Below are 19,000 nucleotides of genomic sequence, written 5' to 3' on the forward strand. Positions count from 1 at the left end.
AGGGTGGAAGAACCTTGAATAGTTACATTTGTTGGGGAATCTTTGTAGGAAAATAGGAACTGCTTTTATGGCTACCCCCACTTTTTGCCTGGTGCTATGCTGTTACTTACCAGTCTGACTGGGATCTTGCTAATCAGGACACCAGTATCTGGGCTTTCTCCCCTAAATTGGTTATGATGAGTAGTTAGGCACATCCCAGATTGGCTACTGGTGTACCACTATAAGTCCCTAGTATAGGGTACTGAGGTACTCAGGGCATGGATACACAGGGGTCTCCCATGAGCTGCAGCATGTATTATGCCACCCATGAGAGACACCTCAAATTGTGACTATGGGCCTGCCATTGCAGCCTGTGTAAGCTGGTGCTAGCACCACTTATGACAGATATAGGTTACCATATTGCTGAGGTCACTGCACTTAAAACTTATAAGTCATCCCTAAGGCAGGCCTTTCAATCCTGAAGGCAGGGTGCTTGGTTCTAAGTGTGAGGGTGCCGCTGCATAAGCAGAATACCCCTAAAACCTTCGGAGTCCATTCTCCTGGGTTGTAAGTGCATCAGTCATTATAATCCATAGAGTGGCCATGCATCATTACGCGACGACCATCTCTAAACTGGTTGTAACGAACCCTGTCATGTTTGGTATCAAACATGTTGGAATTATACCCTCACACAGTAAACTGTGTGGGGGGTATGATTCCATGCTCTGTAAAGATCCTCCGGGAGGCCCTCAGTGCTCCCGGTGCCAGTCTTCTAGACCCGGACAGCACAACATTGCTGCTGCCGACCAGAGACACGATTCTGCCCTTCTGCTGCTGAGCCAAGCTCTAGCAGGTAAAGGCAGAACAATAGGTATCCTGTCACAGGAAGGTGTGACCACCTCCCAGACAGGATTGAGTGTATTGTGGCCGGGTGGGAGCGCTTGCCAGCGCCACTCAGTCTGCTTGAGGGGCACATTTGGTGCCTCCTTTGTGTAGTCCAGTACAAACCAGCTCAAGGAGCCATTGGCTCCCGCTCTGGCGCAAAACTGGACAAAGGACATGGAAGTATCCTCCCCACTGTCCGACCCCTCCCCTGGGAGGGAACCCTGAATCATCCCAACCCTTTTCTTAGGTCCCTAGATTCTTCGTGGGACAAGATTCATATCAGAACACTACTTCTTCTTCGACTGTCTGGGCATTCTGGACTTCGCTAGACCTTGCTCTGAGCTTCGCGACTGAAACTGGGAAGACTCCTGCTGTTTCTGGTCTCGTCGTCCTGCAAGGCTGCTGCAATGTCTGTGCCCATGCTCCATACAGGAACCCTCCAAGGCATGTGGACATCCAAAACACCTGAAGGAATCTCCCTTGAAATGAAGGAGTCACTTCCCTGCATCTGCAGGCGCCGCAATGAAGCTGACCGGTCTGCTGATCCTGAGCTCCCATGGACTCCAAAAGGCTCAGAAACACAGGTGGTAGTTACTCACAACCCTTGAGGCCTGCCCTGTCCTCTCACCAAGTTTCAAGTCACTATCGCTCGTCGGAGCCGCAGGAACCGAACCCCTGTGCTCTTCATCAGCTTGCCGTTGCAAAGGCTTGTCGGCTTCCTCCCTCCAAGATCTTTGGGCTCCAAGTAGCTCCACCCTCAAGCATCTCCTGTCACCAAGATCTTCATCCTCACCACATCACTTGCACCGTGGGCCTGCATCTTTGGTGAGATGCCCGAGGTCCTCTTGCGACTCCAGTGCCTCCAGCCTGTGGGTCGTCTTGAGGGTCTTCTTTGATTTCAGCAGGCTCTCCTGATTGCCCTGGGCCTGTTCTGACTGTCCTGCTTGTGGTGAGTCACCTGGACCTTGCCTGCCCCGACAATGCACCTTCTTCGCTTTCCACGTTGCTTGTGGTTGCCAAGGCTTGTTAGTGCTCCCAATGGACACAGACCCCTCAACTCTCGACATCGGATGTGGGACAGCTTGTGAACAGCTCCTGGTCTTCCACAGCATCGCCTGGTCCGCATAGCTGCAGTACCAAGGTCATCGTCAACTCTCCTGCAACACCCGACATCGGTGGGCATACGACGTCCGTGCCCACTGGTCACTCCAGAGTGGCATAGACTCCGCCCCCTCTGCTTGCAGGAACCTCTCAACTTGAATCCACTTTCGGATTCCACTGGACTCTTTCCACTTCTTTGCCAGTGGCATCTTCCTTAAGTCCTCCACTGAATTTGACGTTGGCTTCCGGTGCCACTTTGCCCTTATGCCCCCGCTTCCCTGGTGTAGGTATCCTGGTTCCTAGGGTATCCACGGGTGGGGTGGCTATCCAACCTTCTGTATTTTACAGGGTTTCTTCAGGGTCCACTGGGAAGGGTCCTTCTTATTTAAAGTTGCAACCGCGACCTACCCGTTGACTTGTATTGAGCCCGCGGTCATGTTCCCACTCTGCACACGGCCTCCATAGGGTCCCCGGCACTTCTTCGTCTTCTGGGTATAGTCTTGACTTAAGTCGTGGTTTGCATGCCACTATTTTAGTATATGGTTTGGTCTCCCCCTGGTGACCACTGTATATACGTACCTGTTTTCTTTGCAAAGTATTGTGTGCATTTCATACATCTCTGGGTAGGAGATATTTGTATGTGTTAGTGAGTGTCTTATAATAAATACATATTTTTATAAATACCCTGTGTGGTTCTTTTTCACTTAATCTATACCAATAAGATTATGCTCTGGTAAAACAAGCTGCTTTACACTCCTTCTGGACTAAGCCTGAAGGCTGCTCTCCACAGCCACCACTTAGAGAGCTTTTTTTTGGTTGTCTAAGACCACAAAAATCACCATTAGGGTTGTCTGAATTAGTGCAGGGTGCCCACCATATACTGAGCCAGCTTCTCACAATCTTCCTCTAGAGTTCTTCGAGAAACCCCATGTCAATACAAAACCGGGCTTTCACGCAAGTTTGAAGATGATGACTGGCTTGCATTTGTGGGAGAAGTGGGGACAGATATAATCTGTCTGAATTTGCTCCTAAGAACTTTCTTGAATTCACATCGGAAGAAATCAAACCAAGCAGATAGTTTTTACATACTGATACAGATGTGTAACGGGTACAAACACATACAATTAACAATATAATATCAACTGTTCCTGAAATAATAAGAGGGTCTGAGCGTACGGAGACAGAAATATTACATAGCAGGAGGACCTGGTTCTAAACATCACTTAGGTGTAAAATACCTTAAAGCAACTCTAGCTGCCATGTCATGACAGACAGGTTGAAAATGCTATTTGTGACATAGTAAGAAAGAGCATATGCCCGTATAGTGGGATCCTAAAAACTTTTCAGCAGAACTGATAGTATGGAGACAAGAGGATAGACATGTATTACGCAATTACCAGTATTATTTTTTAAAGGCAATCAAGATAATAAAGATAAGCGGGGGTGCGGGCTGGGGGTTCGTTCATAAATGCATGGGTTCAGTGGCTATCAAGTGTTCGCTGAAGATTAGGGATCATCTAAAAGTTCCTGTAACTCGTTTGAGAGAGTGTCCCACTCCAGTGCTATAGGGACCCTCCGTAGGCCTCAGGCTTCTTCCCATTGAAGAGCCACCAATTTAGCCTTGCCCCACTTGAGGGTAGCTGCGCACCATTGAGTAAGCCCCGGTAGTCTACTAGTCTTCAAATGCATTGCAGTGGTCCTGCGGACCATCAATAAAGCCAAGGCAACAAAGTGGTTGGTGCCGCTGTCTGATTTTTTGTGCTTAAATATTCCCAGGATACCGATTTCCATGCAACACAATCCCTCCTGCCCCGTGATATTCGTCAGTGTGTCTGTGATTTCTCAGCATAACGTCATCACTACTGAGCAATTCCAAAACATATGGGCTATGTCAGGGTTAGGATTGCCACAAGGAGGACAGTTCGAGGTAGTATTATATCTCTTGTGTAAATGTGACCTATGCAGTATGTTGTGCTGAATATATTGAAATTTCGCATTGCAGGAGATTTTGCGTGGGTGCACTAGGGCCCTATCCCATTCCTTCTGCATTAGGGCACGATCATTGTCATGTTCCCATGCTTGTCGGGTGGACTGCAGTGGGTCTTGAAGGGCGTAGGCTAGAGCTCGTGTGAACCATATAAATGGAATTGCTTGATGAAATGATTTGTAGAATGAAGTCCAGTGTTAATGCCATTGAAAAAATTGCCCTGATAGATGAAGCGACTACAATGTCTCTCCGCCTGTAGGATTATGGGACACACATATTATTAAAAAAGAGGCTAGCTGGGGCATTCCAGCAGTGGATATACCAAACGGGGTCAATTTACGGATTGGCCGTGGCAGGCACGGGGCGTTTTCCTGTCGGACGGAATGGTGGGGGCTGGTTTTGGAGCGATGGGGGCCAGTTTTGTTACTTGGGGCTGGTTTTGCAGCAGTGATGGATTATCGGGCCCCTCAGCAAAAGCAGCATCAGTGTTTCCCGCCAGCACTAAACCACCCCGCTCCCCCGTGGCCCATCTGACTTAATTGCTAGGGCTTGTTTGCGTTCTCAATCCGGCCATGTTGGAAAATTAGTCTGATTGATTATATATCGCTTCACAACAAATACTGGGACCATGTTGCAAATATGAGTGTAATCCAGCGCCAAGACGGTAACCCTGGGTAATCCAGTCCCATGACTCACTGTGCGTTACCGGAAAAATCAATTTGAAGCCTTCCCTACTTCGGTTTATACTCACGCAATCGTCGCTGCAATAATAGAAGAGCTATGATTTGGAACCAGGAAATATTCACCAAGGAAGATAGTGTGCTGATGCATAACCTTGGAGCCCAAATTGCAGCCATTTGCTCCCTTGACAAAAAAAAAGACAAAGGGCTTTAATGCAGGATTGGCCTAAAACTGCATCACATCATCATGTCTCTCTCTCTGCAGTAATAATAGCTCTGTTTAACAACGGTAATTACAGGCCTATATGGCTCCTTGATGGAGTGGGAAAAATCTGTGGTTGCATTCTACGTAGTAGGTTGCAGGCCTGAGTAGATCAAAAGTCCATCCTCATGGATGCCCCAACGGGTTTCCTACAAGGAATCGGTTTCTTCTTCCAGGCAATCAGATTGGGCATGGCTTGTGTTAAATATACAAAGCAATTGTAGGTCCCACTCTATCTGTCCTTTATGGATCTTAAATCTGCTTTTGACCTGGTGAACAGAGTTAAATTGTGGCAAGCTCTTGAACTCATGGGAATTGAGAAGTCGCTGCTCAAAGCTATTGAGAACTTGCATGTGGAGACAAATGGCTGTGTTCATTAAGGAGCCCTGGGGGAAAGTATTCAATTTTTCCCTATACTCTTTGGTTTCCGTCAGGGATATGTGCTCACTCCCATGTAATTTTCTATCTTTTTGAATGATGTTAAAAGCTTTCTAGAAAAAGAGAAGTCAAATGTCCCAAAACTGTGTAACAAAAAAATATTTAACAATTCAACAATTCAACAATCCTATGTCCAACCCAAGATATAAGGATCTCCTTATCAATTCTTGGAAGACAAAGAATATAGTAATGTCAACTTCATCCCCCCTCAAGAGGTTACCAATTGTTAGTGGACCATCCCCTGACAATGTATTGTCTTATGATTATCCTGACATTAGTTTTAATCATGAATTGAGTTGGAGCAATCACATCGACAAGGTTTCAATTATTTTAAAACGCATGCTAAATTCTATCCTACACCTTAAAAACAAAATCATCAGTCATTTCTTAAGTGCCATTTTACAAGAATATAGGCAGAAAGCAGTTGCAATTTATGGTGCTAATTTATGGGGCAAATGCAATTCTAAACAGCTCAAACTTTTTCTGCCCTTTTCATCTTTCTGCTCCTGTGTCACTGCCTACCCCCTTGCTTTTGGAGCTGGGTATCTGTCCCATTGCAGATGTCATTGTTCTTGCCATGGTAATGTATTGGCTCCGTTTGAACAGAAATCGATGAGGGGGGAGTTTATTTAAGAGCTCTATGTGAAGAATGCGAGCCTACCAAGCTCTCCTGTAACACACAGGTATTTTTCATAAAAAATTCCCTACCTGACCTGGGCTATAGCCATCTCTGGATAACCCAGCAATAAGCACCTCAGACTCATTTTGTTCTTTAAATTGAAAACCCGTATTGCATTTCAGAAACCTCACAACTGACTGTCAGTCACTTTTCCATTAAGCTTTGTGGGGGGAGTTTGAGATTTATCTGAATTGCGTCTTGCCAGTGCTACGTCAAATTTTATAACTTAAATTTACATCGGATGCCTTTCCTACCCGAGTGTATATGGCAAATGTTTTAGGCAAACAATCCTCCAGTGAGCTATGTGACTGTGAGATCAGGGTTTGTGATTTACTAGTGCAGCGGTTCCCAAACTGGGGTCCGGGGACCCTGAGTGTCCCCGAAGCCTCCTCTGGGGGTCCGCGACTACTTTGAAAATCGAATAATATAAACAGATCAATAAAGTGTAGATATATAAAGAGGCAAAATTTACAATTGAACATTTTAAAACATACTGTATATGTGAAGGAATTTGAAACTGGAGGCTAAAAATGTAATTAGTATCCTCAGATTGATTTGCGGGAGCAGTGTAAGTGCATCAAACTGAATATTGTATGGATGGTGAGCGGCCTTAATTGAATTAAGAAAAGCTCCAACCATTCTATTAAAGTTACATTTTGATTTCTTCTTTATTTATATGTTTTCTAATTAAATAAAATGTGTTATTTGTTGACTGTTTTTTTTGTATTTTTGTGTATTGTTTAGTGGTTCAAATCATCAACATTGCTTAGGCCGGCGTCCCCGACTTCCAGTAAATACTCGTGGGGGGTCCCTGGATTTGAATAATGTTTCAGTAGTTGGGGTCCCCGGGTTGCAGTAATGATTAAGTGGGGATCCCCAGAAGTGAAAAGTTTGGGAACCACTGTACTAGTCCATTAGTTATCATCTTTCACAACAACAACAAATCAAAACTGTAAATGGTTAGTGCCCTTATTTAAGTTGGTCTCAGTATCAACATGTAGCAACACACTTCCTCCTTGTTGCAGAACTGAATACCCCCTAATTCTGTATTCTGCTATATTTGTACTGCTTAGATTAGGACAAGAAGACCTTTATAAGCCACTGATCTAGGACAGTCTGTCTGAAAGACTTTTTTATTTTGTACCAATGCATTGCACACTGTCATTGATTTAAGATCTAAGTCATAATTTGATCCGTATAACTTTTAAGCAAGGATGAGACACTGGATCCTTACTGGTTATTTGCTAATAAAGGATGGGATAAGGGGCCCTTATTGGGAGCCCTCTATTAAATAGTCATGTAGTCGGGCCCTGTGTCCCCAGCTGTGTATGATAACAGGACTATTGTGAGCCTCATTTTGCCCAGCGTAGTGCGTAGTATTGTTAATTTAAAAGGAATTGTTGAAATAGACCATTACCTCAGAGTGGATGTAATTACTATCCTGTCTAGTACTGTTTTCTTAGTAGAGTTTTAACCCCCCCCTTCGTAATTGAATTTACTGCATGCGTTTATTTCAACTTTGATATTTGTACAATTTTATGATTACAATTGTTATTGCTTATTGCTTAAAACAATGAAGATGATTTACTAAATACAAAGCATTTCATGACAAAACATTTTATTGTGCACAAGGATACAAGAGTTGGAGACTCTCACACACACATCATGGCTGCACTGAATTTCAAGATGGAGTCAAGCCAAGTCTGAGTCCAGTAAGGCCTATCTACATAATATATATCACAGCAAAATCTTTTGATAAAAAACATTTATGACACTAAACACAATTTGTTAATTTAAGAATATCTCTCACAAATCCCCCCCTTTGATGATAAATGATTCATCCCAATTTCCATTGCCACACAGTTTTTATTATTTTCTGCCTCTTGCCTCTCGATTCTTCCAAAATCTTCATCTCATCATAAGGACAAGACAATGTTCTCCAACTGGATGTCCTCTTTTTCTCATTCTGACATCTTCTTTTTACAACCAGAATTTCAACCCTTTTTAAAATAGGTTACCTCAAAAAATGTAGGCAAAAGGATGAGCCTAAATAGGCAGAGAAAAATAATAGTGGAGGTAGTATTTTCCAGAGCATACACCCACCAATATTATCAATTCATTCAACAACTTTTGCAAAACCTTTTCCAATCTCACTGAACCATGCGCCAACCTATTCCCACAACCCTTGTTCTTCGACATTTGCTTTATATGAAATATTAATATTGTCAATGTAATTATTAAGCTGGCTGTTATCCTGTAAAAAAGTAGAGCATTGTTGAACCCTCAACACATTACAGACTCTGCCCCCTTTTGCAGGAAGAATGTTTATCTAATGCACGGCAATTTTGCATCACCATTGCACGCATAGCCATTGCTAAGCGAACCTCTAAAGTAGACAGCGTTCTAATTTTTACATCATTCGAAGCCATTCCAATAGGAGGAATCAAAATACCAAACAAATCCAACAGTACTTGTCCCTACCCACATTTTGTCCTTTTAAGACTCTTATCACTTCTTTTACTCATTTTATTTACATGAGAAACATGAGAAAGCACTAATGCAAAAGAATAGCTTCCTATCCAAGTACGTGGGGTTACAAAAAGCAGTTTTATCACATATGTAATAAATTTGTCTAAGAGTTGGTTTTTCATTGGTCAAAAGCATATCATCAACTACATAACACACATTATACTCACTCTTACCAACCATTTCTACAGGCTCATTATGCTAGAGATTTCTCTCCTTCTATCACAAAACCGGGTGGGTTAGAGGGTCTGAGGGAGATTTTCAGACCAGCGCGGACAAGTCCCCCTACTATATCTACAATAACAAAGAGTCCGCGGGTCTCTTATGGAAATATGTGAAAACTGACTGGTACTACTCAACAGGACATAGAACTATAAAGGAAGTCCTCTTTGTAGAGGACAGGATCCCATCACCCACCGAAGTGGCATGCTTCATCATATGGGATCTCCTCTTAACTGCAACCTGGTGCAGTTAAGGAGCTACTACTCCTTGCTAGCGTCAAAAGAGGAGCTCACGGATGTTTTAAGATGTAAACAGAGGACTAGATCTCCTAAAGATCGATGAAGTTTCACAAAGTGTGGTGAAAAATATATGTTGCAGTGTCAATGAAGTGTGTGTTAAAATTGGCTACCAGGAGAAAAATATATTTATTAGATATCTCAAGGTGTCAAGGTTAAAAAGCAGTAAGGGCGCGGTCTGAACAAATAAACGAACGCGCTGGTGAAGAATGAGGTCTACATGTTTCAGCCAAACTAGATCAAGAATGTGATCATGGCTTTCTTCAGGACCGAAGTCTGTTACTACTGCAACAATTATAAAGTGAGTGAAAATTACCACAATTGGAATGTTGAGGAATGATACAACCAACCGTATACCTGTGTGCTTATTTGTAGAGAAAACTACAGAGATACTTGGAAATCACCTGTTGAGAAAAAAGGAAAAGAAGAAGAAAGCACACAATCACATGATGCACAATGTCATATCAGTCAGTTTGACATACAAATTTGTAAAATGAATACGATCAAAAAGGTCTACAATCAACCTTCTTACCCGTATCAAATCAGGGATACCACCCACCGCTCCTGGTAACAACTCAGGGCGTGAGGCAACGCTCTGTGAAAAAAAGAATGAAAAGAGAACTAGTATTGCACAGGCATATAGTTCTATAATGGAGGTACCTCTTAATGGCACTTCCACTAGTGTAAAAAAATGGAATAGGAGGAAGTCACTAAGAAAGGCTGGGATGTGTTTCTGGTAGTTAGTAATAGCCCTCACTTTCCTATCTGCATGGCCATTGCAAAGAATGTGGCCAGTAGAGAGGGAGCTACCAGTATAATGGATATAGTTATAATACTACCCACTAATTAAGAAGGGGTTTATAGGCAGTCAAGATGCGTTTGTTCTTACATCAACAATAGTTGTTACAGCCCAAAACAGTACCTAGCTCACTGTGAAAGCCAATAATGTGAGCAAGAGAAGTAACAGAAATGAGTGAAGTGTCCAAACACAATCACAGCAAGAATTGCTCGCAATGGCAACAGTTGTATTAATGCACATCAAAAACCAATACACAGACAGGATGGAGCCTGAGTGCAGGAAAAAATATGTATATATGTGTGCATATCACGCCAGCAAGCCGCTGCCACTCACCTGTCCGTCATTTACCCGGGCGTCCTTCCTGGTTGCTCCAAGCGGTAAATGGACAGGCGAGAGCACTGCATTTATGCTAATCGAAAAGTGGCCTCACCTGTGGGAAGCCGTAGGCGGCAGGCGCGTAAGCGAGTCACAAGACGTGAGAAACAAACGTCTGTTTCACTGCACATCACTATAGGAGCGTCGGGTGCAAGGACCATGGGATATCTAGTCCCGGTCCGAAGTTGAAAAAATGTGCAGAAGAGCGTCAGCACTGGGCGAGATGTTGTTAAAAATAAATCGGAGCTCAGTGTAACTGCATTAAGCTATCAGTCAAGAAAACGTGAAAAACAGTGCAGTGCACTCTCGGTGGTGCCGTGTGGAATGCACACTGGAGGTACCGCATGTGCTAAGCATAAATCACAATTACTAACCAGATGTATGTGTTATAGTGCAATTCACTCATAATGGTACGTCGTGAAATATACGTTGTGGATGCCACTAGTATCAAACATGTAATGCACATTGCAGGTACCGCATGTAACAAACATATACCACAGTTAATGACCAAGTTTATGTTTTACAGTACAATTCACCTGTGATGGTACCTAGTAAAATATACACTGTGGATGCTACTAGCATCAAACATGAAACAAGGTAAACAGCCAAGACCAAACTCGGGACTGGGCATGGAGCGAGTAACAGTGGATAGTCTAATAGTACTAATCATGACAATCAAAATCAATGTTCGTGGACATGGTAACTATATATGTTGGTGTAAGCAGTATCACAAAAACACAGTGATTCCTTACTGGAGACTCACAGTTGTATTGGCTGTATATATGCACATTTCTATTGCACAAGAGTCCAGGGAATGGCATCATTGAGTCCATCCACGTTACTGTGTAAAGGTTGCTCAAGAATTGTCCAATAAACCTCTTTATTGGACCATTCTTGAGCAACCGTGCATTCCTCCGCATGTTTCTGACGTGTCGAACTTTCTTTTTAAAAAAGAACAGCGTTGGGTGTTTAAGTTACACAGTGACGTGGATGGACTCAATGATGCCATTCCCTGGACTTTTGTGCACTGTTACTCGCTCCATGCGATTTGTTTTTAGCAACATCTCGCCCTGTGCTGACGCTCTGCTGCATATTTTTTCAACATTGGACCGGGACTACATATCCCATGGTCCTTGCACCCGACGCTCCTATAGTGACGTGCAGTGAAACAGACGTTTGTCTCTCACGTCTTGTGACGCGCTTACGCGCCTGTCGCCTACGGCTTCCCACAGGTGAGGCCACTTTTCGATTAGCATAAATGCCGCGCTCTCGCCGGTCCATTTACCGCTAGGAGCAACCAGGAAGGACGCCCGGGGTAATGACGGACAGGTGAGTGGCTGCGGCTTGCTGGCGTGATATGCACACATATATACATATTTTCTCCTGCACTCAGGCTCCATCGTGTCTGTGTATTGGTTTTTGGTGTGCATTGGTACAACTGTTGCCATTGCGAGCAATCCTTGCTGTGATTGTGTTTGGGCACTTCGCTCGTTTCTGTTACTTCTCTTGCTCACATTATTGGCTTTCACAGAGAGCTAGGTACTGTTTTGAGCTGTAACAACTATTGCCGATGTAAGAACAAACGCATCTTGACTGCCTATAAACCCCTTCTTAATTAGTGGGTAGTATTATAACTATATCCATTATACTGGTAGCTCCCTCTCCACTGGCCACATTCTTTGCAATGGCCATGCAGATAGGCAAGTGAGGGCTGTTACTCACTACCAGAAACACATCCCAGCCTTTCTTAGTGACTTCCTCCTATTCCATTTTTTTACACTAGTGGAAGTGCCATTAAGAGGTACCTCCATTATAGGACTATATGCCTGTGCAGTACTAGTTCTCTTTTCATTCTTTTTTTCACAGAGCGTTGCCTCACGCCCTGAGTTGTTACCAGGAGCGGTGGGTAGTATCCCCGATTTGATACGGGTAAGAAGGTTGATTGTAGACCTTTTTGATAGTATTCATTTTAGAAATTTGGATGTCAAATTGACAGATATGATATTGTGCATCATGTGAGTCTGTGTTTTGTTTCCTCTTTTCCTTTTTTCTCAACAGGTGATTTCCAAGTATCCCTGTAGTTTTCTCTACAAATAAGCACACAGGTATACGGTTGGTTGTATCGTTTCTCAACATTCCAATTGTGGTAATTTTCACTCACTTTATAATTGTTGCAGTAGTAACAGACCTTGGTCCTGAAGAAAGCCATGATCACATTCTTGATCTAGTTAGGCTGAAACATGTAGACCTCATTCTTCACCAGCGCGTTCGTTTATTTGTTCAGACCGCGCCCTTACTGCTTTTTAACCTTGCCACCTCGAGATATCTAATAAATATATTTTTCTCCTGGTAGCCAATTTTAACACACACTTCATTGACACTGCACCACATATTTTTCACCACACTTTGCGATCTAGTCCTCTGTTTACACCTTAAAACATCCGTGAGCTCCTCTTTTACACTTGCAAGGAGTTGTAGCTCCTTAACTGCACCAGGTTGCAGTTAAGAGGAGATCCCATATGATGAAGCATGCCACCTCAGTGGGTGATGGGATCCTGTCCTCTTCAAGAGGACTCCCTTTATCGTTTTATGTCCTGTTGAGTAGTACCAGTCAGTTTTCACATATTTCCATAAGAGACCCGCAGACTCTTTGCTATTGTAGATTTCTCTCCTTCACCATATACATTGCTCCTTTTTTTTCTTGCTCAACCCTCAGCCTAGGATGCATTCTTAAATACCTGATTTTCTCTTGCAATTGAATCTCTCTCATCTTTTCCCAGTTTCTACCAATTTTCAACTTTTTCTCATTATAGTCTGTAATAAATTCACCGTTCACATCGCTCAATTTACAAACAAGCTTGATTTTAGTTATATCATTTTTCAAACTAGATTGCATGCTTAGCCTCATTTTGATGACAGCGGACCGCCACCAACAGGCCGTTAGTGGCGGTCCGCCTGACATCCATGGCTTCGGTCCGACCGCTGGATTACAATACCTGCGGTCGGAGCAATTATGTTGTGGGTGGGGGGGACTGCTGCCTCTGACAGGTTCAAGAGGCCCGTCAGGTCAGTGGTCAGACACTAATCCCTACAATGTAGACAGTGCCTATGCAGGCACCACCATAGGGATTAAGATGTTTGTTTCCAACTGCCTTTTCATGGCTTTCCCACCGCCATGAAAAGGCAGACAGAAACAGACTTTGAGGACCCCAAGCCCTTAGCACATCCCTCCTGGGCCACTGATAAGTGGCCGGTGGGGCACATGTTGCGCCCCTCAAACATCCATGCACCATGTGTCAGACACCAAATGGTGCCTGGCACACGGTGCATGGATGTTTGAAAAGTTCCTGTTTGCACTGTGGCGTATGCTGCAGCCCTTTATCAAGGCCGCAGTGCAAGCCGCAGTACAAAAAGGCACATTCCAACAAACTTGCTGGCGGTCCTATCCTAATCGGGCAGGTGGGACTGCCGACTCATTTTCGGATGAACATATGCACGCAGCGATGGCAGGTTGATGGTCATCTGACCGCCTTCGTAATGAGGACCTTAGTCTCAAGTTATTAGAAATAGATTTTGAATCTTCAGTTTCAAGAAAAGGTTCCAAGGAGACGTTGTAGTTTATAAAATAAGGTACCAGATATTCTTGGTCAATAAAAACATTAACAACTACATTAGAGAATAAGTGAATGGAAGCTGCAGAAAAGGTACTCTCTCTGAAAGAGAAAGTGGAAGAAAAGTACAAATATGACAATTATGGACCTTCATAATGTTCTCTTTAAAACTGCCTAGCAATCTATCCCTATGTGTTAAATGTATGTTTGCAATACTTGTAAATGTATTGGTTAATTATGTGCTCTTATTTGTAGGTGAATCATACCCAACTTGTGAAAACAAACACAACAGTAATCCTACTAAAAACAATAAAAATATAATCTTTAAGACTATCATTAAATTTGAGCAGTATATTTGCTTTTGAATTGCCATAATTCATCTGTAAAACCTGCAAACAAAAATAAAAGTAAAAAATCTATCAGTAATTTTAAGATGCAAAATTGAAAATCAAAAACTTCAAGAAAACCTTTTCTTTTTTAAAGGTCAGCTCCTTGATTTAGTCCTTATATTGTAAATTCAAGAAACCCTTTAATCTTCGACTGGATACCTGAAATACAAAAAAAACCAGACTTTAAGTAGTCATACTGTGCATGTAAAAAAGAACAAATGCAAAATCTCTAAGGATTCTGTTTCAAAATTCAGTTCAGGAAAATATTCAATATTGGTCTTCTTCAAGTTCATTCATCAAAGTTCAAAGAGATTTGTCAAAAATGAACTGGCAATCTGTTAATGAAATGACTTTCCAAAACTAAGTAGCATGATATAATATGCTAAATTATTTATGTATAGGAAATTTCTTATAGAACTAAAAAAAGTCTTTTAAGACCTTTTGTACAATAAAAAGACATCCTACCAAATGACTACAAAAGCCTTCTTCATTTCACTATCACACTTTAAAGATTTCCTCTGCGTTAGCCCTAAGAATCTGAAAATAGTCACAACAATACTAACATTTAAATAAAAATAAAAGACTTTGGGACTGATTTATTCTTTGGTGGACGGAGTTTACTTTGTCTGTCAGGGCGATGGAATAAGTTACTCCATCGCCCTGATGGAGTACCCACCTGCAAAATCTTGAAATGTATGTCAGCCCAGAGGACATTTCACCCATTGACAGGAACCGTAGTCAAGGTGGTTCCTGCTAATGAAAACGTGGGTGGGGACTGGGATTGAAAAGAAAAAAGACAATGGGCCCCCTCACCATAAGACTCATCTCACATGGGTTACTACCCCTTACCACCAGGGATTTCCTGATGGTGGCAGGTAGTAAAAACAGCTATATATCCCACCATCTAAATTGGGTGGGCGGAGGTATAGCCAATTCTCTGAGGGCTCTTACTCTATCAGGTGTCAGAGAAGTTTGCCAAGACGGAGATAGAGTAGTCTCCGCCATTGCCAAACTATGATCCTCCCGCATCTAAATTCAGCAGCCGGACCATTATATTGGTGGTAAACATACTCCGTCACTGTTGCGACCGAATATGCTTTCCACCAATATGTCACAGCAGTATCACTATTTTCCATTCCAAATAAAGTGGCTAGGGCTTTATTATGACTAATAATGCCATAAATCTTAAAGCTAGGACAGAATACATTTTATTATCTCCTCCAGAAATAGTAAGCAATCTAGGAAAAGATGGTTTATGCTGTAATTAAGTACTAGGCCACAAATGCACTGATCTTGATTTAAACTGATCCCTGCTTTTAAACTAACTATCTTCCACACTGGAACAATTTCTATTCCAATGTGCAAAATGTTTCTGCACACTCTCTTCTCAGGGATTTTTCCAGATAGAGAAATACCCTCTTGTTACCCAGAAATTCAAGAAAATGTATTACACTTTTTTCGTGGATAGATAGCTTCTATCCCTAGCTAGACTTAGGACTGGGAACCTTTAATTAATTATTCTCTTTAGATAAGCCATGATGATATTATTGTCCATTAAAGTAAAATCAATGCCAATAGAGGGGTGCAAAATGAAGTTACAAATACAAATTGAAAAAGGACTGGGACTGCACTCAATTTCTTGTAACAGTTGAGTGGAAAGTTTGTTGCTGCAGGAAGACTTTCTGAAAAAGAATGAAAAACATAGGGTGCGTGAATGTGCTGTCACGTTCCAGGAGTATGCCTCATTTCAGTTCTTAAAGACTGAACTAATGAATTTGCCAGGACATTAAATCTCTTAGGACTAGACTTCCCAGCTTTAGCCAGTTCACCCTGCTATTCAAAGGCAACAGTTCACCTCCATAAAGTGCCTGAGGTATTAATTTGTCCAAGATTGCTTTCTTAAAGGTTCTACAAGCAAATCCCAAAAACATTAGTCAAATCTTTTAAGGGCATTAGTTTTAGCCATGAGAGCTGTTTTAAAACCTCTGATTGACTGTCCCATTTCAAATTATTGGTAAATATAGTCCTAAATTGCTTGTTCTAGTGGTGCTTTATTTAAAAAACAAACAAACTTCTTGGGTCTCTCAGGAAAAATCATAGACTTAGTTTTCCAATATTTATTTATTAGGTTCGCTATAGTCTCCCAACCCATTGAAATTCCGTTTTTTGACCATCTTATTGGCATTTATCCATATTTATTCTGTGTTTTGAGAATAAATAGAGCTGTGAAATGGTATACTACCACATGTATTTAACTCTTGGATGTGCAGTCATACATGGATGCCTGTCATGTTATGGCAAATTAACAGTTACATATAACAAAACACTACACTCAGACATACATATTAGCGCTATACTACAACTATATATGTTAACATATGCCTGTATTTAAGGAAATCTTATCCTATATAATGCATGTTTTTTAACCCTCCATGCTGCCTATCTGCTCATTTGTTGCCTGGAATTCATGAAAGACAGCATGGAGAGTCTCACGAAAAGCATAATTTTCAGCAATTTGTCTTGTAAACTAAATAGACATGATATACTTTGATATTTCCAGACAGATTCCCAAAACCAGTTAAGTCCATCTGGACCCATTTGTTAAAATGAAACTGCTGAATCATGGTTAAAAGTGCAGATGGGATGTTTAAAAACTGCACCTTTTACCCCAAAGACACTGCCTATTGACCAAATCAAAAGCAGCTGTGAAATTCACAAAGCAGCAGCACAATTTGCTCACTGACCTCGTGGATTTCATTGCCGACACCCAAATGACCAAACAATCAATTGTCAAATAGTTGGGCTTGAAGTCACCTTGTTCTCTAGGAACAATTCCTGTGGAGAAAGCCCATTTTTCAAGATGTAGAAGGATGTCTTTTGCATTGATTTTAAATAGCAAATCAAACAATGATATTAACCAGTCATTTCCTGCAACAGACCATTCCCCTCTTTTATGGATTGGTTTAATGATTGCCCACCACCATGAGTCTGGCACAATGCCTGTTAGGGACACCCATTTATAAAAAGGACAGAGTAAATTAGCCCACCAGAGACTATTTGCCTTAAATAACACTTCTGGTAACCCATCCTGACCACCTGCTTGAGAAGCTTTCAGATTACCAATTAATTCTACAACAATACCAGGTTCCAGTAGCTATGCTACATTGGGAGCCTATTCTGGATCAATGTTCCCCACTGTGATAACACCTTGTGGGGACAACGAAATAGATCAAGAATAAATTCCACCCAATGGGCTTTGCTTACCTGGTCCTCTAGGTGACCCAGAGAAATAAATATCTCAGAATTCATCCGGTACCAAAATGTCCTTGAGTTACCTTCAGAGACAGCATTGTCCACTTCGGCCCAGTTTAACTCAAATACTGTTTTTTGCATTGTAGCAACCTCCTATATATTCTTTATCACAAATAGACTTTGGTCTCTCTTCAGCCTACAACTAATTTTATTAACCAACCTTCCGATTTTAAAATCCCCATCGCACCCCACTGCCCGACTCTGTACTAAATTTCTAACCTGTGAGGAGCAGGGCTTATATGCTGCTTTCAAAACCTGTACACCTGATTTTATTGAATAAATATACCAATTTGTATCTCATAGAACCCTCACACTTAAAGGGAGGTCATCCATTCTTATCTTGAACAAGGCTTTAAGGTTGTCATCAGAAATCAAAACCCTAGTCCTTTGATTACACGCCACTGTATCCACTTTTGACAGTGTTTACTTAATTTGGTCCCGGCCACTACGAGTTAAAGCCATAGCATAATCATGGCTAGCATCCAAATTGATCAAGTTAAAATCATCAATAATTTTGAAATGATCTAAGGAAGCAAAATTAGCTAAATAAGACCTTTCAGGAACTGCATACTTTGTATTTGCCACTCTTATTCTTGTTGATATGTTAACTGCTAGCTGCTCAATTTCACTGTGATTAGATTCTTGTTCTTCTTGCTCTGGTTCTTATCTGATTGTTTCTAGTCAGAGTATTTTCTTGAACATTCTTTTTCTTCCTCTCACAGATACAGGCAACGGTTCTCCTTGATGCACATTCTCATCTTCAGATCCCCTGATGACTGCTGATGCATCTTCACTTGCCACTTGAGTCATATTTCTAACTGGAACAATTAGATTTTCTCTTTCCACAGCAAACTGATTTCCTTTGGGGTTCAAGATTAAGAAACTAAATTGTTCGGTTTTAATCCTTGCTTTTTAGTTTCTTGTGTTTTTTGTCTGTTCTTGCTGTTCTTGATTCTGATCTTGATTTTGGTCTTGATCTTTAACCAACCCTCTCTGGATCCATGAAGCAAACTCAAGCTTGCCACTGTGAATCAGTGGTTGTTGTCACCACTTCTTTATCTAAAGTCTTCACTCTGTTCGTGCGAGATGCATGGATCCAATGTGGCAATTCAGTGGACTTCACAGCAGTGTTTTTCACAAGGGTTACTTGAAAAGGATCCCTCCACCTTCGCTCTAGGCAAGACTTTTAAGTGTGCTTCTTCAACTTGGTCTTCTGGCTAGAGCTTGTGGTGCAATTCTTCTTTTGCAAAAGGCGTTGCCAAGTTGACTTGATAAGAGACAGAGGAATGACATCAGCCAGACCTTTGCAGTAATCCAGTACAACATCATCATTTATGGATAGAAGTGCAGCTGAAGGAATACAATGAATTTTCATGGCCCTCCCCATTAGCACTTCATGGGAGAGAGTCCTGTCTTTTTATTAGAAGTATTACTGAGGCTAATGAGAACCAGTGGTGGT

The 19,000-nt window shown here is 41.9% G+C and overlaps 1 long non-coding RNA gene across 2 annotated transcripts in view; it reads left to right on the forward strand.

Annotated features, from left to right (window-relative positions):
* LOC146797828 (uncharacterized) overlaps positions 1 to 18,387 on the forward strand; it is a 109,956-nt gene extending 91,569 nt beyond the window's left edge. For both annotated transcript variants that reach the window (XR_014968541.1, XR_014968542.1), the window contains one exon: positions 18,264 to 18,387. This is a non-coding gene — a long non-coding RNA (uncharacterized LOC146797828). The remainder of the gene's footprint in view (positions 1 to 18,263) is intronic.
* Positions 18,388 to 19,000: the final 613 nt, after the last annotated feature.

This window comes from Triturus cristatus, chromosome 9 (genome assembly GCF_964204655.1).
Source record: "Triturus cristatus chromosome 9, aTriCri1.1, whole genome shotgun sequence".
Classification (NCBI taxonomy): domain Eukaryota; kingdom Metazoa; phylum Chordata; class Amphibia; order Caudata; family Salamandridae; genus Triturus; species Triturus cristatus.